The sequence below is a fragment of the Sesamum indicum genome, linkage group LG5 (assembly GCF_026168435.1).
Source record: "Sesamum indicum cultivar Baizhima isolate 11 linkage group LG5, ASM2616843v1, whole genome shotgun sequence".
NCBI classification, from domain to species: Eukaryota; Viridiplantae; Streptophyta; class Magnoliopsida; order Lamiales; family Pedaliaceae; genus Sesamum; species Sesamum indicum.
In genome coordinates this window covers 11522533-11546837 of record NC_142661.1, presented here as the reverse complement: position 1 = coordinate 11546837, position 24305 = coordinate 11522533, and positions in this window count along the sequence as shown.

Here is a 24305-nt window from a genome sequence, read left to right as displayed (position 1 = left end):
TTAGAATGATATAACGACGTCTTGGAAGTCTAAAACACGAACATTGTTTATCAAATTTTTCATAATAGGAATTGGACTCCTATCTAAGGATAAGATATCAAAGATTCTGTCATGGTAGACTGATGAGGAGCTTAGATGTTTGACATCCCTACGTCTTTGTTATAAGCAGCATGGAATGCTATTTGGTGCATTAAACCCGATGTTGCTCACACTTTTTAAGCATAAAAACGTATATTGGATGTGCATCGACGAGGCAATAGACAGCCGTTGAAAGGCTATCTTTAATTCCTGAATCAGGATTAAAGAAGAGCTCTTGACGCATATTAATGGAGGTTGATTATGGAAGGCTATAGCAATAGTAGCTTCCACCATCATATGAATAATATTTAATCTCACAATCAAATGTACATTTCGAGGTTTAATGATACCAAGTGGAATATCACAAAGAACCTAATCATGAAAAATTGAATGTATGCCAAACTTTAAAAGTTATATTGAAAAAAAGTTAGGACCGAAAAACAACACTCAATTATTGGGTGTTCTACCTAGCATAGCCGCGCCAGTAGTCACCTTGGAGGATGAAAACTGGGCTACGGCAAAATATAAAAGGCCAAGATCACATCACATGTCCAACAAAATATCTTAGACACCATCATCTGCTAGGAACGATGATAAGAAAATATAACGTGCGGTTGGACCGCATGACACCGATAGAAATGAGAGTAGACCCGTAAGACCTAGCCGGTATCGCAGATTGGTCATAATTAGATTAATCTAAAAACATGAGTAATTCACTTTAAGGTCGACTAGGAAATTGTTGGAATATGTGACCAAAAAGCCAATTAGATTGGCGGTTTTGAAAACCATTCAAACATTCTTTATTTAAACAATATTGTCCTGATGAATATGATAAGTATTCATCTTTGGCGCATGTAACTATTGTGCTCACCAAATTACATCAACTACAGCTTTGATGCCACAACACATGCCCATAGACCACTTTGCAACTCATGTAGTTGGGTTGCGCATTGGATGGCGGCTATGAAAGCAACTTCTATTGGTTCGTCTAAAATGTTTCAAGTCGAAGACCTCGAATCTAGGCATCAAGAGTCTTATTGAGACCTGTACTGAGTATTACATTCATTAGATGAGTATACACCCCTTGGAATCATAGTTTTATTACGTTTCGATTTTAATTTACGAATTTTATATTACCGCTTCTAGTTGCCCATTTTCAGGCTGATCTACTCGCATTTTTGTTGCTTTCGATTCCAACCATGTAAGTTTTTAAACAATGCAACTTTAGAAGCATCTAAGGAAGCGGTTTGGATGAAAAACTACATCTGAGACTTGGGTGTATCGCCTAGCATTACTGAGATAGTTATCTTCTGCCATAACAACGGGGCAGTATCATAAACAAAGGAACTGAGATCTCATCACCGTTCCAAACACATTCTTAGACGCTACTATCTACTTTAAGGGATGGTGAGCAGAGGTGACGTGCGGATGGACCGAGTCAACTCAGCACAAAACACTGTAGATCCACTGAGTAAACCGGTGTCGCAAATTGCTCATATTCAACATTTTGATAAGATAGGTTTCAGGCCGATGGGTGATTGGCCTTAGGTCAAGTGGGAGATTGTTAGAATAAATGACTAAAAAACCAATTAGATTGGCCTAGATGTATTTTATTCTGACAATTCACCGATATTATGTAATATAAATTTTAAGTAAATAAAATGAGTATTCACTTATTTTGGCATCTACTTTTTTGTTCTCATTTTGTATGTTTGAATTTTCTTGAACATCGCGATAAAAGCCCACAGACCACTTGACAACCGTGCATTTAGGCCGCACATTGGCGGTCATTTAACCAACTGCCAAAATATTGGATCTGAAACATTGCAAGTCGAGGACTTTAGAATGGGCATCGAGAGTTTTACGAAGACTTGCATTAAGATTCGCATTCAATTGTTGAGTATTGTGTTTCATCGGTGACAAACACAGGGCGTCTTTGCGATCTTAGTGGGTTGATTGACTAGGTGTAGAATCTACTGAACTGACTGGCAGGATCATCATATGGAAGCCTTGGAGGCTTGGTCAGTATGACTTGAATCCTCGGCTTCTAAAGTACGAGAGTAGTCCTCAGACTTGAGGAATCATGGCAGTCATGTGCATACAATGACTATGTCTTGTATCTGCACAAGAGGTGATTGGGTCATAGACATGATCATCATAAGCCTTATCCAGTGTAGTCGGAGTATGTAACGAGGACGATGAGTTCGCAGAAGAGGATCCGTCCCCTGTGAGTATGTGACAAGTATCTCCTATGCATTTGGAGATGCATTCACGCTCTATGAACCTATAGCCACAGTAGTTGATCGAATAGGAAAAAGAGGTTCCCATGTAGAGAAACTTGGTGTAATGCGATCTCATGTATTAAGCATAGCTGCCTAGTCCAAGATGGAAATCAACACCTAATTCCATGACCTAGACTAAAGTCAGGAGATGGTAGACAGAAGGACTGTATCCATATGGACTCAAGGGCCTATATGTTCACACAAAAATTTACCTAGTCTCTAGTGTCATCCCCCGTTGCTAGACGGCCACCCATGGTGATGGGCTTTTTTGATTAAGGGCTAATAAAAATTATTAATTAAACTATATTTAATTAATACTAGTGTCAGACACTAGCCCAAGTCTAGCTGAAAGGTGAACCTAAGGAGTCACACACAAATCACCGGAAAGAAAAAAGGAATTGATTTTGAATTAACTCGACAACTAATTAGATTACTTACAACGAGAGATGAATTGGATGAATTAGACTCAAGCATATATTAATCACGTTAATTTATATTGGGCTTGTCCTTGTTATTTAATAAGTTGGATCTTATTAATTAATCAAGACAATTTGGGTTATCTATTTAATTATATTCAACACAAGTTGGCTCAATTAAATGGATTTTTATTAAAATTGGATTTAAAAATTCATTGAGCTTGTATTTTCCTTTGTAAAAATTGGTCAAACCCACTAATTTTGTGCCCATGAAAATTCCATAGAAGGAAATAAATGGCTAGCAAATTTTAATTTTGAAAAGTGCAATTCTAGCCATTATTGGGGATCTCTTTATTTGGAATAAAGATAAATATACCTTGTAGATGAAAGAATGAATCTAGAAATATTTTTCATTATCAATACAAGATATATATATATATATATTGATATATAATATTTGGGAAATATTTTATTATCATATTATCATACAACACAAAAAAGTCCCTTCCTTCCTCACCTACCTCTCGGCCGCCCCTCTGTCTCTTGCACTTAAAGTGATTTTTCTCTTGTTCTCTTCTAGCTAAGAGAATATTTAGATTCTGATTCTGATGTGGTATGGACGAATTATAGGGTTCCAGTATTGGAGCCTCAAGTGAAGAACCTTACAACCGAATGTTAGGAAAATGAAGGTATCGTTTTTCACCCCTTCTATTTTTTGGTTTTCGTGATTCTATATTAGCCTCATTTATGTTTTATTTTATTATACATCAAACGTGCGGGAACTCCAAGGTTACACCCCTTGAATTTGTTATTTTATGTGTTTTAATTTTTTTATTAAGCTTTTTATTCGCCGCTTCGCTAGCGTGTTCCCGGACCATACCACAGGATCCTTCAAGTGGTATCAATGTTCGAAATGGTGACCAGAAAACCAATTAGATTGGTGGTTTTGAGAACCATTTAGCAATATTTATGAATGTAGTAAGCATTCATTTATGGTTGTTTGTACGAAACAGAAAATGAATGAAATGATGTTATAAGGTACAAGGCTAGACTTGTGGACCAAGGCTTTACTCAAAGGCCAGAAATTAATTATACTTAAATGTATTCACCTGTAGTGGATGCAACCATACTTAGATTTTTAATCAGTTTATTAGTAATTAATAGTTGGAATAGGTGACCAAAAACTAATTAGATTGGCGGTTTTGAGAACCATTCTAGCAATCTTTATTTAATCAATATTGCCCTGACGAATATGGTGAGTATTCTACTTTGGCGCATGTGTTTGTTGTGCTTGTCATATGGATAGAGGCTTGGTCGGTATACTTGAGTCCTTGGCTCGAATAGTAAGGGAGTAGTCCTCATACTTAAGGAATCACTGTAGTCACGTACATATGATAATTGTATCTTGGATCTGTGCAAGAGGTGATTGTGTCACGTGATCATAAGCCTTATCCAGTGCAATCGAAGTATGTAGCGAGGATGGTGAGTTCCAAGAAGAGGATCAATCCCCTATCAGTATGTGATAGAGGTATCTCCTATGCACTTGGAGATGCGTTCACGTCTTATGAATCTCTGGCCACAATCGTTGATCGAATAGGAAAAGGAGGTTCCTATGTCAAGAAACTTGGAATAACACGATCTCAAGTATTAAGCATAGATGCCTAGTTCAAGATGGGAACTAACACCTAATTTCATGCCCTCAACTAAGCTTGGGAGACGATAGACGAAAGGATCGTACCCGTATGGACTTAGGAACGTAAATGTTCACACAAAAATTCACCTAGTCTCTAGTGCCATAGACCGTTGCTAGACGACATCCATGGTAACGTAGTTTCTTGATTAAGGTCTAATCCAGAAAATATTAATTAATAATAGTGTTGGACACTAACCCAAGTCTAGCTGAAAGGTGAATGTAAAGAGTCACACACTAATCACCAAGAAAAAATAAGAAATTAATTTAGAATTAATTTCATAAGATGTAAGTAATTGGATTACTCACACATGAGGGTATATAGGATGGATAACCCAAGTTTAAATTAATTACATTAATTGAAATTGTGCTTGTCTTTATTAATTTAATGAATTTGATTCCATTAATTAATAAGAGACAATTTGAGCTTGAATTTTAATTGGATTTAATACCTAGTGGGTCGAATTATATGAATTTTTTAAAATTAGAATTAAAAAAAATTCATTGGGCCTTGAATTACTTTTACATAAAATCGGCTCAATGATTAAGGCCCACTAGAAAAATTGATGGAGGAAAAGTTGATCAAAGATTGCATTTTTGGAAAGTGCTAGCTTGGTTATAATTAGACTCTTCTCTATTTGGAAATAGTTACCTTATAGATAATAGAATGTATCTAGACGCATTCTTGTTTATCTCTTCAAGGTATATAAAAATATTTTGTGTGTGATTATTAGGGTAATAATTCATTACACAATACAACACAAAAATTCCCTCTCCTTCTCCATCATAATTCGACTGCCCCCTTCATCTCACCATTGGTGAGTTTTTCGATCTTTATTCCTTCTAGCAAACGAATCAAGGTCTCAATTTTTGGTGTGATGTGGATCATCTTTAGAGGATTCCTATGTTGAAATCTCTTGTGAACATTTAACAAAACTTGCCGGTTGGAAGCTCAAAATTTAAGAGGTACATTTGGATTTTAATTCTCGCTTTTACATTTATTTTTCCATCCAGAGCCTCTTATGAATATATTTTATTATTGCATAATTTTTCATACTACATCAAACGCCCGAGAACTCTACGGGTACACCTATTGATTTGTTTGTTTTTACACTTCAGATTTTATTATTATGCGTTTTAATTTATCGCTTTCGCTAGAGCGTTTCCGGGCCGTAACATGCGATCTTTCAAGTGGTATCAGAGTCCAGTTCAATACAGAAGCTATCAATTTTATGTGAATAAACATGCCAACGTCTTTTAATATTTTTTAAAGCATGTTTTATTGCTTATTTTATTGATAATTATGTGTAGAAATTAACTTGATTAATTTTGTGATTAATTGAATGATTTTAGTATTTGAGAAAATTTGAATTTTTTTGTAAATACTTGGGTTTTATTTTTTTAGTTTAATGTGTGGAATCAAAAAAATAATTTTAAGCACTGTACAGCAACTGCCGGCCGACGCTACACAGCTACCCGTTCGCACAGGCAGGCTAAAATTAAATTGCTTTCTTAATATGGTTTATTTTTGTGCATTGGATGCACATATTTTTATCATCCTTTCAATTGTAATGTTAAACTTGTGTTTTCTGCATATAATTATTTTTTGTAATGTTGGATATTTTGCTAGTTGGATAAAAATGGAAGGTCGTGGAGAGTTTGATCATTTGAATGTATTTATTTATTCTGTTTATGTTGGGTGGGCCCATGTGCTCTTTCATTATGTCCCTCCTTCTCTTGTTCTTGCCTTGAAAATAAGGCTTGCTTTCCTCCCCATTGTGTACTCCCCCTGACAGCTGATCAGGATTCTTTTTAAATTGTAATGAGACTAGAATATGTTTTTGGTGAGAATTTTTATTTTTACAGAAGCAAGTCGGAGAAGAAAGTCCACGGAGGAGAAGGCCGATAGAGAAGGAGCCCCATGGAGGACTTTCAAGGCACATCTATATGTTAATGAGTAAATTACATTTCTAATAACTTAGGGCCACCGTAGATATACCTTAGACTCATTGCGGTCTCAGTGCGTTGCATAGGTTGGGCTCGTGATCATCCAACAGGAGTACGCTTAATTTTCTTGCATGCGATGCGTTTAATGTTTTTATTTAAATCCGTTTAAATATTTGATATTTGTGTATGCAAACTTTAATGTGATGAGGTCTCGGTCAAACACTAAAATATTTAACTCTCACTTGGTTGGACCAAATTAAAGTGTTGGGACTCAAAATGGACTTGGATCAAAATGGTTTGATTTGTGCAAGGTTTTCATCCACAATAATATGGTGAGGAAACTACCACTACCCAAGTGTGGTCTCGCGAGTCGTGGCACACTTGGATTAGAGGCAAGTTGCACCATTATTGTAAACAAAGGAACACGCTCACTGTTTTTCTGTCTCACGAGTTGTGGGGGGCGAAAGTTGAGGTGTAATTTTGTTGATAGGTTGAGCACGACACTGATTAAATATTAAGCCCGTAATGGACTTGGAAAGAAATAGCATTTCAATCCGTCCAGGCCTTTCATGAGGAAGCTACCAGTTGTTAGAATGGGTAACCTGAAAGCCAATTGGATTAGCATTCTTGTAATCTATTCTGACAGTAACTCTATTTTATGTAATATTATTCAGTGAATTGAATGAGTATTCGCTATTGGCATTCCATTGTTCTGCTCATTACATTTTTGTTTACATTTCTTTCAAACATCACAACAAAACCCGTAGACGACCTTGAACAACTGTGTAACAGTTGGGCTGCGCATTGGAAGGCGGTCATGAAACCAATTGTTTAGGGTTAGTTCTGAAATATTCCAAGTTAAGGACATCAAGAATGGACATCGAAGTGTCCTATGGAGACTTGCATTAAGAGTCGCATTTATTTGATGAATGTCGTGTTTTATTTGCGACAAACGTGGGACGTCTATGCGATCTTAATGGGTTGATTGACTAGGTGTCGAATTGACTGAACTGACTCACAGTATCGTCATATGGCAGCCTTGGAGGCTTGATCGGTATGACTTGAGTCCCCAGCTCTGATAGTATGGGAGTAGTCCTCAAACTTGAAGAAATACGGCAGTCACGTGCATGTGATGACTGTATCTTAGATTTGTGCGAGAGGTGATCGTGTCTCAGACATGGTCATCATAAGCCTTGTCTAGTGCATTCAAAGTATGTAGAGAGGACGGTGAGTTCCAAGAAGAGGATCCGTCCCCTGTCTAATGTGACAGAGGTATCTCCTATGCACTTGGAGATGCGTTAAATCGCTATAAACCTATGGGCACAGTCATTGGTCGGATAGCAAAAAGAGGTTCCTAGGTAGAGCAATTTGGCGTAACGCGATCTAAAGTATTAAGCTTAGACGCCTAGTCCATGATGGAAACTGACACCCAATTATATGCTCTAAACTATGGCCGAGAGACGGTAGACGGAAGGACCATACCCGTATGGACTCGGGAATCTAAAAGTTCACATAGATTTTCGCCTAGTCTCTAGTGCCATGGACTGTTTCTAGATGGCCACCTATGGTAACGGGCTTTCTTGATCGAGGGTTGATCAAGAATTAGTAATTAAATTGAATTTAACTAATAATAGTGTTGGATACTAACCCAAGTCTAGCTGAAGGTGAACCTAAAAAGGCACACACAAATCATCGAGGAGGGACGAGGACTTGATTCCATAAGTAATTGGATACTTATATATGAGAGGGATCAATTGGATGGATTACCCTAAGGATAAATTAATTGGATTATTTTATATTGGGCTTGCCCTTATTATTTAATAAAGGTTTATTGGGTAGAAATGGGTCTTCAAATGTAAGCTTGGAGCTAATGTAAAGGTTACAACCTTCAAGGCTAGGCTCGTGGAGAAGGATACACTCAACAACTGGGGTTGATTTCGAGGAAACCTATTAGCCCGTAGACATGGCCAAGTCCATTTGGATTCTGCTTGCCATAGCAACATGGTAAGATTATGAAATATGGCAGATGGATGTTAAAACGACATTTCTCAATGGTTTCTTGAAGAGATCTACATTGATTAGCCAGAGGGTTTCACTTCCCTTGAGAAGAACAGAAGGTCTGTCGTCTCCAAATGTCCATCCATGGCCTCAAATAAGCTTTTTAAAGCTGGAACACACATTTTGATGAAGTCATACGGGGTTATGATTTCATCAAGAACGAATTTGATCCTTGTATATTCAAGAAGAAATGTGGGAGCGCGGTTGCATACCTTGTGTTTTATGTAGACGATATCTTACGCATTGAGAATGGTGTTAAGATGTTAGGCAACATTAAAGCATGATTGTCCACCCAATTTTCTATAAAGGATATGGGTGATCCTCTTACATTCTTGACATCAAGAGTCATAGGGATAGATCTAGAAGGATGTTAGGACTAACCCAATGCTCGTATATCGAGAAAGTCTTGAAGAGATTCAAGATGCAGAATTTAAAACGAGGATTCCTTTCCATGAGACATGGGATTAAGATGTCCAATAAGAAGTCTCCCAAGACTAATGAGGAACTTAAATGGATGTCGGACATCCCTTATGTTTCAGCCGTAGAAAGCATTCAGCATGTTGTCCAGTGCACCAGGCCCGATGTCACGTATGCTTTGAGCATGACGAGCAGATATCACGTATGCTTGGAGCGCAGTCAAGACAATACTTAAGTACCTGAAAAGGACTAAAGATATGTTCTTGATTTACGGTAGTGGAGAATTGATATTGGAAGGCTACAGCGATGCTAGTTTGCAATCGGACGATGATGATGCCAAGTCTCAATCGGGTTTTGTATTCAAGTTTAACGGCGGTGTGGTTGCTTGGAAAAAGTACCAAGTAGGATACCACAATGGATTCCACGACGGAAGTGGAATACATAGTGATTTTGGAAGCAGCTAAGGAAGCGGTTTCGATGACAGGGTACATCCAAGAGTTGGGTGTGGTATCTAGAATAGCTGAGCCCGTAGTTATCTTCTACGATAACAACGGGGCAATAGCACAAGAAAAGAAATAGAGATCTCATCACTGTTCAAAACATATTCTTAAACGCTACCATCTGCATAGAGAGATGGTGAGAAGAGATGACATCAGGATGGACTGAGTCAGCTTAACAGAAAACACAACGGATCCACTTACTAAGCCAATGTCTCAAATTGCCCATGCTCGGCATCTGGATAAGATGGGTCTGAGGTTGATGGGTTATTGGCTTTAGGTCAAGTGGGAGATTATTAGAATAGGTGACCTGAAAGCCAATTGGATTGGCATTTTGTAATCTATTCAGGCAATAATTCAATTTTATGTAATATTATTCAATGAATAAAATGAGTATTTGTTATTGGCATTTCATTTGTTTTGCTCATCACATATATGTTTGCACTTCTTTCAAACATCACAACAAAGCCCACAGATCACCTTGAACAACTGTACAACAGTTAGAAATGTGCATTAGATGCGATCATGAAACGAACTGTTTAGGGTTTGGTCAGAAATATTCCGAATCGAGGACCTCGAGAATGGGCATCAAAGTGTCCTATGTAAACTTGCATTATGAGTCACATTCATTTGATGAGTTCCGTGTTTCATCATGGACAGATGTGGGACGTCAATGCGATCTTAATTGGTCGATTGACTAGGTATCAAATTGACTGAGCTAACTCGCGGGGATCGTCATATGGAAGCCTTGGAGGCTTGGTCGGTATGACTTGAGGTCCTAGCTCTGATAGTACGGGAGCAGTCCTCAGACTTGAGGAATCACGGTAGTAACGTGCATGCGATGACTGTATCATAGATTTGTGCGAGACGTGATCGTGTCTCAGGCATGGTCATCATGGGTCTTGTCTTGTGCATTCAATGTATGTAGCAAGGACGATGCGTTCCAAGAAGATGATTCATCCCGTGTCAAAATGTGACAAAGGCATCTCCTATGCACTTGGAGATGCGTTAACGCTCTATAAATCTATGGCCACAGTTATTGATCGAATAGGAAAAATAAGTATTAAGCATAGACGCCTAGTCCAAGATGGAAACCGACACCTAATTCCATGCTCACTATGGCCAAGAGACGGTAGATTGAAGGACCGTACTCGTATAGACTCGGGAGCCTAAAAGTTTACATGGATTTTCACCTAGTCTCTAGTGCCATGGACCATTGTTAGACGGCCACCATGATGATAGGCTTTCTTGATCAAGGATTGATCAATAATTATTAATTAAATTGAATTTAATTAATAATAGTGTTGGACACTAGCCCAAGTCTAGCTGAAAGGTGAACCTATATAGTCACACATAAATCACTAAGAAGGGACGAGTAATTAATTGAGAATTAATTTTATAAGTAATTGGTTATATATGAGAGGGATCCATTGGATGAATAAGCCCAAGGATAAAGTAATTGGATTAATTATATTAGGCTTGCCCTTAGTATTTAATAAGTTGGACTTATTATTTAATAAAAACTTATTGGGTTCATATTTAAATGATTTAAATATATGATGGACTTAATTAAGTGAGATTTAATTAAGATTGATTGGGCCTTGTATTTCAATTAATTAAAATAAGCCCAAGCCCATTAATTAAGTTGGTGGAAATAATTAGAAAAGGAAAATATTCCCTACCAAATTCACTTTTGAAAAGTGTCATGATTAGTGATTCTATATTTGTAATAAAGGATCTTATTACATTATGGATGGTTAAATGAACTTAACCATATTTTATTGCATCCATACAAGGTATATATATGTATATTAGTTATTTGAAATAATTAATATATAAAAAAGCAAGAATATAATTTTCTTCTCTCCAATTCCACCTCTGGGCCTAACCCCCTCTTGTACACACTTGGTGTATTTTTTCTCGTCAATTCTTTTCTAGCAAATTAAGTTGAGAGATCTCATGTTCCGGTGTGGTGTGGGCGTAGCTTTAGAGGGTTTCTACGCTGAGGCCTTGTGTGAACGGATCAAACAAACGAGGTTCAAAATAAACAAATCAAAGGTTATTCTTGATTTACATTTACGTACCTCTCGTTTTCATTCAACCAATGGCTCTGTTAGTTTTATCATTGTTGCTTATTTTATTAACTACATCGAACGCTCGGGAACTCCAAGGGTACACCCTTTGGAATTATGATTTCATTGCGATTTCATTTTATTTACGTAATTTATTTTAACCACTTCCACTTATGCGCTCGCAATTTCTGGTGCCCTTTCACCACTACCCAAATATGGTCTCACGAGTCGTGGCATATTTGAAATAGAAGGCAAGCTGCATTATTGTTATGAACAAAAACGTGGTCATTGTTTTCCTATCTCAAGAGTCATGGGGGGTGAAAATTGAGGTGTGATTTCGTAGATGGGTCGGGCTCAACATCGGGTAGCATGATTCGCTTGGATTCTTCGGATCATGTAAAGAGGTGAGACAAAATATCTTGGGAATCTCATGGAATGAGAGTCGCATTGGTTGTTTCCCAAAAGGCTTTTTCCATGTGAATCGTAAACGTGGCCATGGTAAATTGTTCTTGTGGATCCCAAGCCCACTAGGAAAGGATGTACCAAAACCCCACTTGAGAGTGGTGGGATTTTGTTAAAATAGTGGGAGAATTAAATGACTAAAAGACCAAGTCTTAACACAAAATAGTATTGGAATAATCTACTTATTCTTTCTACTCTGCGTTTAGAACGCATGTCTTGGATACGTTTTCCAATTTATTTTTTGAGATTTATTTCATTTAATGGAATGCAAACAATTAAATTGACTGGAAAAATCGAAGGATTATCCTCGATTTTTGAACCTGGCTTATGTCATGGATAAGCCACTTCCATCGGACTTGTAAATGGAGTCCTTACTAAAAAAGAACGTTGACTTATCATACCAGTATGGACTCAGGACCTAAATGTTCATATGAAAATTCACCTAGTCTCTAATGCCATGGACCGTTGCTAGACGGCCACCTATTGTGACGGGCTTTCTTGATTAAGGGTTAATCAAGAAATACTAATTAATAATAATGTTGGACACTAGCCAAACTCTAGCTAAAAGGTGAACCTAAAGAGTCAGATATAAATCATTGAGAAAGAGCAAGAAATTAATTTTGAATTAATTGGATAATATGTAAGTAATTGGACTATTCACACATGGGTTCCATTGAATGGATAGCTCAAGTTTAAATTAATTGGATTAATTTAAATTGGGTTTGTCTTTATTTAACTAATAAATTGGATTCCATTAATTAATAAGAGACAATTTGAGATTGAGTATTAAATTGGATTAAATGCCTAGTGGGCTCTATTAAATGAATTTTATTAAATTAGATTTAATTAAATTTTATTGGGCCTTGAATTTATTTTACATAAAATCGGCCCAATGATTAAGGCCCACTAGCAAAATTGATGGAGGGAAAGTTGACCAAAGAATTAAATTTTTGGAAAGTGCTAGTTAAGTCATAATTAGACTCTTCTCTATTTGGAATGGATTGAAGAATTGCCTTATAGATAATAGAATGTATCTAGACACATGCTTGTTTATCTATTCAAGGTATATAAATATATATTGTGTATGATTACACAGTATGTATTAGGGTAATATTTCATTACACAATACAACAAAAGAAAAAAGAAAAAAAACTCTCCCTCCTCCATGAAATTTCGGCCGCCCCTCTTTCTCTCTCAAAGGATGAGTTTTTGATCTTGAGTCCTCCTAGCAAAGGGATCAAGGTCTCATTTTTCTGTGCGGTGTGGATCATCTTTGGAGGATTCCTATGTTGGAGTCTTGGGTGAACATTCAACGAACTAACCGGTTGGAAGATTGAAATTTAAAAGGTAAATTTTGGTTTTAAGTTTACGCTTCTACTTTTATATTTCAAACCATAGCCTCGTATGATTAATTTTTATTGTTGTGTAATTTTCATACGACATCGAACACCTGGGAGCTCAAAGGGTACACCGCTTGTATTCGTTTACTTTGCACTTTAATTTTAATTGTTATATGCGTTTTCATTGCCACTTTTGCTAGCGCGTTTCTGGGCTGTACCATGAGAATCCCTTCATTTACATGTTGCGGCAAAGTAATTTTTTTCGAAAGAAAAATTGACTGTTTTTTCAATAGTAGCATATGAGTGTTTCATTTGGCCATTTGATTCACTTGTCAAATACATGATTTTCTATGTTGCTTCTACTTGGCTTTAACTTATAAAAATATGGGAAGGATAGAATTCAATTTTTGTGACAGAAAAGAGAAATCACTACATTTTTGCCCTAATTTCTTTCAAAATTTATTTTTTCTCCTCAAATGTAGTTATATTTTTCCTCAAAAATGGTATCAAGCTTAGAAAAAAAAATAATTTTTTCAGTAGCCAAAAGTACTTAATGATCACATGCTAGGCACCTGCATTGCACCGTTAAACTATAGACAAAAATGTGGATGATGACTAAAAGTACTAATTTCTATAAGTTACTGGACTAAATGTGCTAATGAAACTTATCTAACTTATGGGACCAAAAATGTTATTTTCCCTCATATGGATTTTATTGTGAGTGCCATTTAAAAGTACATTCGTATTTGAAAAACTGGAGGAATACTATGTACATCGTGCATGCTTATATATTTATACAAAAAGTGGTCTTCTCTTACTACAAACTTGAGTAAAATATTTCTTGAAATTGTTCTTAGACAATAAAATGAATATGATATTCGGTTATGTATTGGATTTGAGCGGATCTTCAGAGCTCTATGGAGCTTATTGCTACAACGTGATTAGAATGTTGATCATATGAAATTTGGTATTCGATATCGACTTCCTTTGGGAGCCACCTCTAGAGTCCATATGAGTATCCAGGAGGTCCCATTATATTGATATTGCTCTGTTCATCATAATATTCAATATGCTCGTGGTCTATAAATGTTAAATTTTCCATATGGTGGCTCGATTGGATTTTTCTAAACTTGATCATGTGCTTCTTGCTAAGTAGTCAATGGGCCCGAAGTTAGATAGTTAGCAAGGGATGCTGGGGTAGCATTAGGCTTCCAATTGAGGCTTCGTCGTTCACTTCCCACTTGGGTGTCCTTTCATTGGCAAGCTAAGTTGTCTGTGTGTTATTGGTGCTGCCATGTACCTAGGCATGGCAAATTATATGCGGTCGTGTGTTTGATCTCTATATGAAAGATAAGGTAGTAAATGGTCTTTCGGGAGACATATGGTGGTAATCACATAATTTGGTCTTTGCCTGATATGATCCTCATTGGCTTGATTGTTATTGTAGCTAGCCCATATAATGTGTTTAACGTATTTTGATAAACTTTTTTATATTTATTATTTTCTTCAACGTGCACCCACACATGGCTTCACTAAGAAAGAGATCAAGGTGGTGGGAAAGGGGTTGAAGTTTTAGGAGACGTGATTGGTTTGGCCATTATACTATTATTTTGGTGATTTTATGGTTCTTATGATATCTGTTAGGTCGCATCCCCAGAATAGGTAAAAAAAACTGGGACCATCTTGGACAAAATGTATAAAATCCCCCTGTGTTTTAAATAGTCTGCAAAAACTACCCTCCTGTTATGAGAATAGGCTAAAAATCCCTTTGTGTTTTGTAAAATTCAGCAAGAAGAATATTTTTTATTAGTAATTAACGGAAGGTGCATTATACGCGCTTTTTTTGTGCATGTGAGGGTATTTTTTTAACTTTTTTTTTACCTATTTCTTAGGTGTTTTTTTTTACTAAAATGCCCTTTCTTGTTTTTCTTTGGTTTTTGTATGTTTTTATAATTTAAATTAAAATAATAAATTAAATTTAATTTATTTAATATTAAGTATTAAATTAAATTATATTTAATTCAAATAATTTTATAATTATTAATTGTTAAATCTAAAATTATTTTTAATTAATTAAAATATATATTTAATTACAATAATTATTATTATAATTATTCCTAATTAGCTAAAATATTTAATTATTATAATTATTTAAAAAATATTCTTAATTAACTACAATATAATTTAATTAATATAATTAAAATTAATTAAAAAAACTGAACAATTTTCGTCCCTTTTTTGCTGGAAACTTGTTTCCATGTTTGGTGCCGGACGAGTTCCCGATGGACAATGGTACCATTTGAATCCTCTATTCAAGATGAACTTTCATAGCTTCAATTTGAGTTTTCGTCAATCGTAAAGATTGGGCTTAAGCCACAACAGCCGAACATATTTATTGTCGATTCGTCGCCGTCTGGTCAAATCTCGAACATTAACCACCACCATCAGACTCGCCTCTTCAAGAGAATTTTAACAAGACTGGCCTCACTTAATTTGGTAAAGAATTTATGGAGATAGGATGATTTTAGAAAACTGCGCCACCATGACGGAGATGGTGGTAGGTTTTGGGGGGGGGGGGGGTAGTGGGGGTAGGGGGTGGGTTAGTTAGCTTTATTTTTTTAATACATAATAATAATATATTTTTAAAATTTTAAATTATTTATATATAATATAAGGTAAATGATTTATTGAATCTAGACCTTTTATTTTTTTAAAATCCAACAGTTGAGATTCATTGATTAGATTTAATGATCAATATTTGATAAAAGAAGATCCAACGATCATTAAACTAAGAAATAATATATATTAAGTAAGGGTATAACGGTTATTTTCTAAAAAATTAACATAGTTAGTTGGATTTAATGGAGAGGGGCGATTGAGCTGAGTTTTACAAAACACAGTCGGACTTTTAACCTATTCTCATAACAGGAGGGTTTTTTTACAAACTTTTTAAAGCACAGGAGAGTTTTATGAATTTTTTCCGGACCTTCTTTTGAGGAGTGGAAATTTTTATCATGGCTACAAATTTAAAGCTGATCGTTAGAAAAGTGGTTCCAATCAAATATGTTTTTAGTAGTGTTTGTGAAATTGGATATATCTTTTTGGAAAGGCTTTAGCTCAATAATTGTTAGTTACTTTGTTTATAAGAAAACTAGTTTATTTGAATCCCCAATGACCTTTAATAAATTTAAGATGGATACATAGATATTGCAAAATAAAATAAAATAAGAAGAGTAATAAGAATGATTGGTCAATTGTGGTTTATTTAAATTTTAATATGTGCCAAGTTAGTATTCTTATATCTGTGTCAATAATTTACTGAATGACCTAATTAATAATTGTTTTATTATTATCTATTATTTCTTGTTAGTAACTATATATAATGCACGAATACTTCAAAAAATTACTCAGTGTAGCATTGGACATGGCTCGGCCACTTGTCAGACACAACATCCGCATGCGTAAAAATATAAACTAAAAAAATAAAAAAAAGGACACAATATTGTATTATTGGTGTGTCCGACATGTTTTTGATGTTTAAGATTTTTTCGATAATTTCAAAAAGTCTTGGGTTGTCTTAAAAAAAAAAAGATTTTTGGACTTAACAAAAAATAATAATTCCCTCCTCCCAGACGAAATATTTTAGGATAAATTTACTAAAAATTCGAGAGATGGTCTTGACGATTTACAATTTTAGATTATTAGAAATTTTTGTTGTGTATTTCTTAAAATAAATCGATTATGTAATACTTTTTAAGCCACATTTGGTTAAATATTTTAGATGTAAGATATTTTTAGGTTTAATTTGATATTTTTCATATTTCATATTTTATTTTTATAAAAAACTGAAAACATATATAATAAAAATTATATCGTTTATAGCAGTGTCAGTTCCATTCTCTGTTCTAATATTTTTAAATTTCTCGTGTGGCAGTGTCGTTCATATCTGTCCCTATCGGCGTGTCTGATGCATCATAGATAACTATATTAGTAAAACTATACATTTATATAAATAAAAATTTGAAGATCTTTTTATTATTCACACTTTTTATAATAGTATAGACACTGTTTATCTATGGTTTTATGCCATATTTTCAACTTTTTCTTTTCTTTTTTTCGAAAATGGATATGTGTGGTGATGGTTTGGGAGTAGCATTTACAAATTTTTATATTTTCTTTACAAGGATTGATAATTTCTATTGTGGATTATTGAGAAGATCAAAAGTTGTACACTTACATTTTATTCTATTATATTAGAGATAATAAAAATGTTATACAATGTAAATAGTAATTACATGTCAAATCTCAAATTACATTTTAATCTATCTTACAACAAAAAGTTTTCACTTTACATAATAAATAATTTAATTTATTCTCATTTTTGTTTTAGCATACGTATGGCACTCTTCAAATTGTTTTCTTATATAACAATTCATTTAATTTATTTTCATTCGTCATCTACCCTATTTTGGTATGTTAAGTGATTTAAGTAATTCTCATTTATATCATGCTAGTAAAACTTTCAACAGTAAATCGTTTCAATTTCTCTAATTTTTTGTAGGTGTTATATGATAGGGGGAAACCTAGTAAATGTGATTCATTATGAATATTATATACAAAAAAATTATGAGTAAATAAGCATAATGTGAAAAGTAATAAGTAGGAATAAATATGAATAATATGAGGTTCCAAGTCGAGAACCTTGAGACTAATCATCGAGAGTCCTACTAAGACTCGCACTGATTACATTCATTAGATGAGTGCTGCGTTTCATCAATGTCGGACATTGGACGTCTGTGTAATTTCAGTAGGTTAGTTCACAAGGTGGTCAACTAATTGAACTTACTCGCAGAGATCATCATATAAAAACCTTGGAGGTTTGGTCGGTATGACTTGAGTCGTCGGCTCCGATACTATGGAAGTAGTCCTTAGATTTGGGTAATCACGGCAGTCACGTGCTTATAATGACTGTATCTTCGGACTGCGTGAGAGGTGATTGTGTCACAGGCATGATCATCATAAGCCTTGTCCAGTACAATCGAAGTATGTAGCTAGGATGGTGAGTTCCAAGAACAGGATCCATCTTCTCTCAGTATGTGACAGAGGTATCACCTATGCACTTGGAGATACGTTCAAGCTTTATGAATATGTGGCCATAGTCGTCGATCAAATAGGAAAAAGCGGATTCTATGTCGAGAAACTTGGCGTAATGCAATCTCAAGTATTAAGCATACATGCCTAGTGAAAGATGGGAACCGACCCCTAATTTCATGCCCTAGACTAAGGCTGAGAGACAATAGACGGAAGGACCGTACTCGTATGGACTATAGAGCCTAAATGTTCACATTACAATTCACCTAGTCTCTAGTGCCATGGATCGTTGCTACACGGCCAGCCTTGGTGATAGGCTTTCTAGATTAAGGGTTAATGAAGAATTATTAATTAAATAAGATTTAATTAATAATAGTGTTAAATACTAGCCCAAGTCTAGCTAAAAGGTGAACCTAAAGAATCACACACAAATCACTAAAAATGAACATAGAATTAATTTGGAATTAATTTCATAACTAATTGGGTTACTTGCAAAAAGAGATTCATTGGATAGAAAAAGGTCCAAGAATAAATTAATGGCATTAATTTATATTTCGTTTGTCTTATAATTTAATAAGTTGGATTTTATTAAAGAACAAGGATAATGTGGGTATAAGTATTTAATTAGATTAAATAAACGTTCAAATCAATTAAATTAGATTTAAATAAAAATTCATTGGCTTGTATTTTTATAAGGGTAAAAATTGTTCAAGCTCAATTATTTTGAGCCAAGAAAAATTCCATGGAAAGAAGTAAATGGCTAGCAAATTGCAGTTTTGGAAAGTTCAATTCTAGCCATTTTTGGGGATCTTTTTATTTGAAATAAAGAGAAATATACCTTGTAGATAATAGAATATATTTAGAAATATTCTTAATTATCTAAACAAGATATATATATATATATATGAAATATAATTATTTGGGAAATAATTATGATGATCATTACACAAAAAAAGAAAATCTCCTCCTTCCACCAAAAACCATTCGGCCGTCCCCTTCTCTCTTTGTGCACTTGGTGCAATTTTCTTCTTTCTTTCTCATCTAGCAAAGAGGACGTAGAGATCCCAACTCCAGTATGATGTGGAAGAATGAGAGGGTTCCTATATTGAAGCCTCAAACGAGGAGCATTTCAAGGTATCATTTTTCACCGTTTTATTTTTTTTGGTTTTGGTAATCCAACATCAGGCCCATGTTCATTTTATTTTTAGTACCTCGAACGCCCGAGAACTCCAAGGGTACACCCCTTGAACTCATTTATTTTTTGTATTTAATTTTTTCTATTATGCGTTTTATTTATCGCTTCCGCCAACACGCTCCCGGGCTGTACCACGTAATCCCCTTAACCCTGATAATAGAGACTAGTAATATCAATAATATTACTATCGTTTGCATATTTCTATTTAATTATATCATGTAGAAAATGTCTACGAACCCCTTAATCCTGATAATAGAGACTAATAAATTTAATGGCACAAACTACAACGATTGGCTGCGAAATCTAAAGATTGTCCTAAATTTCGGGAACTAAGGCTATGTCTTCGACAAGCCGCTCCCGGCGACATTGTTGGAAAGCTCCTTGCCCGAAGAACGTGGGACGTTTGAGAGGTGGCATGAGAAAAGCTGCAATATGATAGGTTGGAAGGCGTTCCCTTGATAATGCTTCGCATAAAGGAAGTTTATGCAATTCCTGATAGGCATATTAGATATGCCAGTACAAAGACATGGGGTAAAAATGCTTACGGTTCTTCTATGCTGGTCAGGACAAAGATGACTTACGGTTCTTCTATGCAAAGATATGGGGTAAAAATGCTTCCCTCGTGGAGAAGTTCGAAGACCTCAAAGTTGGGGCTTGACAATGTCACGTACATCAATGTGATCCTCCAATTACTTCCTCCCTCTTGTGACCCGTTTATCATTAACTACAACATGAATAGACTTGAGAGGTCTATTCATTAGTTAATTATTATGCTGGTCCAATACGAGGCAACGACCTACAAGTTTGCTCCAGTGGTATTGATAGGAGAAACTTTAACCTCCAAGGCAAAAGGGAAGAAAGCCAGACGCTGGAAGAGAAAAAAGGAAAAAGGAAAAGTTGTTGTAGCCACTTCTAGCACTCCAAGCACCTCTGTTGCTCCAGTGCAAAAGGAAAAAGGGATAGGGAAGAACAATGGTTCAGAACAATGGTTCACAGTGATCAAGGACAAATGATGTTTGCATTCATTGTCATGAAAAGGGGCATTGGAAGAGGGAGTGCCCAGAACTCCTCTCCAACCAAGGCACGTTTGTGATTGAAGTAAATATGATAACTAATTCTGCTTCTTAGGTATTGGATACCGGCTGTGGAACTCACATCTGCAATAATTTGCAGGTGTTGAAAAGAAGCAGAAGGCTACATAAGGACGAGATGGTCCTAAGGCTTGGTGATGGCAAGGCCGTAGCAGCGAAAACTATGGGATCTCTCAACTTAGCTATTGGTGATTGTATTCGGATAGAATTAAAGAATTGTTATTATATATTGACCACAATCAAAAACATTATTTTCATTCCTGTTTTAAACAATGGTTATGCTTTTAAGATCAATAAAAATAGTTTTTATTTGATGATTGATGATAACCTTCATCTGCTTAATACATTAATTATATTCTCCAACAGTTAAATTGGATTATTATTGCCCAACACAAATGAAAATTATATAATCATGAAAACACAGATTTGGCATGCAAGGTTAGGTCATATCTCTATAGAAAGGATGAGTAAGTTGGCAGAATTAAGGAGTCTAGAGGTAGACGACTTGGATAAAAATCAACTTCCGAATCCAGTCCAAAAGAGAAAATGACCAAGAAACCTTTTGTTGGACAAAGTACGCTTACCACTGGTCTGTTGGACTTAATCTACACAGATGTCTGTGGACCACTAAATACTCCGGCTAAAGGAGGATACTCGTATTTCATAACCTTTACTGATGATCACTCACGGTATGGTTATGTTTACCTCATGAGGTACAAGTTTGAGCCCTTTATAAGATTTAAGGAATTCAGACTTGAAGTAGAGAATCAAACTAGTCGTATGATCAAAGCCCTTGTGTCAAACCGAGGTAGGGAATATTTAAGTAGTGAGTTCATGGATTACCTAAAAGGGAATGGAATTCTCTATCAATGGACTCCTCCTGGAACGCCGCAGCTTAACAGCGTGGCCGGAAAGAGAAATCAGACCCTATTGGACATGGTTCGATCCATGATGAGTTTTACCCAACTACCCTTGTCCTTTTGGAAATACGCTCTTGAGACAGCGCCAAGTTGCTCAACATGGCACCATCCAAAGTTGTGCCCCCAAACACCATAAGAGATATGGCACGGCAAGCCAGCATTCTACAAGTACTTGAGAGTATATAGTAGCCCGACATACGTCAAGAGGCTAGTACGAGACAAACTAGAATCAAGGTCTAGTCTGTACAGGTTTTTCGTTTATCCAAAAGAAACTACGGGGTATTATTCCTATGACCCATTGGGACAAAAGATTTTTGTCTCGAGAAATGCAATATTCTTGGAAAAGGGTTTTCCCATAGATAGCCAATATGATGAGGAACTGCTTGAAGATCCAAGTGAGATACCTCATCAAGATAATGCAACACCATCTGTACCTAGGATTCCCAGTAATAGTGCTCTAGTTCTCTGTAGGTCATCTAGAATATGTCAACTTCCTGGTAGGTATAGATTCTTAGGCTTGACTAGCCAATTAGATGGTGATCCAACAACATACAAAGAAGCAATGTATGACATCGACTCGGATAAGTGGCTTGAGACCATGAAATCCGAAATGGACTCAATGGTTCGAATCAAGTTTGGACCCTCGTGCACCCACCTAAAGGTGTTAAGCTAGTTGGTTGCAAATGGGTATAAAAACATAAGCTTGGAGCGAGCGGGGACGTTACTGCCTCCAAGGCTAAGTTCGTGGCAAAAAGATACACTCAATGATTTGGGGTCAACTTTGAGAAAACCTATTTGCCCGTGGCAATGGCTAAGTTCATTAGGATATTGCTTGCTATAGCAGCGTGGTATGACTATGAAATATGGCAGATGGACGTTAAAATGGCCTCCTTGAACGATTTCATCGAGTAAGTGATCTACGTGGATTAGCTAGAAGGTTTCACCTCTTCTGTAGAAAAATAGAAAGTTTGTCATCTCCAGAGGTCCATCTCTGGCCTCAAACAAGCTTCCCATTTTTGGAACACACATTTTGATGAAGTCATACGGGATATGATTTCGTAAAAAATGAATCTAATCTTTGTGTATACAAGAAGATCTGAGGGAGCTCGGTTACGTACCCTCTACTTTATGTTGATAATTTGTTGTTCATTGGGAATGATGTCAAGATATTAGGAAATATAAAAGCATGGTTGTCCATTCAATTTTACATGAAGGATATGGGTGATGCTTCCTACATCCTTGGCATCAAGATCTACAGGGATAGATCCAAAAGAATGTTAGGATTAACTCAATCCTTGTACACTGAGAAAGTCTTGAAGAGATACAAGATGGATAACTTAAAATGAGGATTCCTTACAATGAGGCATGGGATTAAGTTGTCCAAGAAACAGCCTCCCAAGACTAATGAGGAACTTAAATGAATGTCAGACATTCTCTACCATTTAGCCGTGGGTAGTATTCAGTATGATGTTTAATGCACTAGGCCCGATTCGCATACGCTTTAAGTGTAACTAGCAAATATTCGGTGTGTGCTGGTGAAGCGCACTGGACTATGGTCAAGACCATATTTACGTACCTGAAAAGGACTAAAGATATGTTCTTGATCTACGATGGTGGATAATTTATACTGAAAGACTACAGTGATGCTAACTTTCAGTTGGGCATAATGACGAAAACTCTCAATCAAGTTTTGTATTCAAGCTAAATGGTGGTGTAGTTACTTGGAAAAGTTACAAGCTAGCTACCACAGCGGATTCTTGTTGGAACAGGTGAACAAAAAGCCAATTAGATTGATTGTTTTCAGAACCATTTAAGCAATCTTTATTTAAACAATATTGTCTTGACGAATATGAAAAGTATTCGTCTTGGCGCATGTATCTGTTGTGCTTACGAAATTACATCAAGCACTGCTTTCACATCACAACAGATGCCCACATACCACTTTGTAACCCATGTAGTTGGCGTATATGAAATTTCTGTGGCTTAGTTGACAAGGTGGTCAACTGACTGAACTGACTCGCGGGGATCATCATATGAAAGCCTTAGAGGCTTGGTCGGTATGACTTGAGTCCCCGACTTCGATACTATGTGAGTAGTCCTCAAACTTGAGGAATCACAACAGTCACGTACATGCGATGACCATATCTTTGATTTATGCGAGAGGTGATCGTGTCTGAGGCATGGTCATCATAGGCTATGTCCAGTGCAGTCAAAGCATGTAGAGAGCATGGTGAGTTCTAAGAAGAAGATCAGTCCCCTGTCAAAATGTGACATAGGTATTTCGGATGCACTTGGAGATGCGTTTATGCTCTATAAAGTTGTGGTCATAGTCATTGGTCGAATAGGAAACGAGGTTCCTATGTCGAGCAATTTGGCATAACACAATCTCAAGTATTAAGATAGACGCCTAGTCGAATGGGAGCCGACACCTAATTTCATTCCCTAGACTAAGGCCAGGAGATGGTAGACGGAAGGACAGTACCTGTATGGACACGCGCGCCTAACAGTTCACATGGATATTCGCCTAGTCTCTAGTGCCATGGACCGTTGCTAGACGGCAACCTATTGTGACGGGCTTTCTTGATTGAGGATTGATCGAGAATTATTAATTAAATTTAATTAATAATAGTATTTGACACTAGCCATAGTATTTGACACTAGCCCAAGTCTAGTTGAAAGGTGAACCTAAAGAGTCAAACACAAATCACCAAAAAGGGACGAGCAATTATTTGGGAATTAATTTCATAAT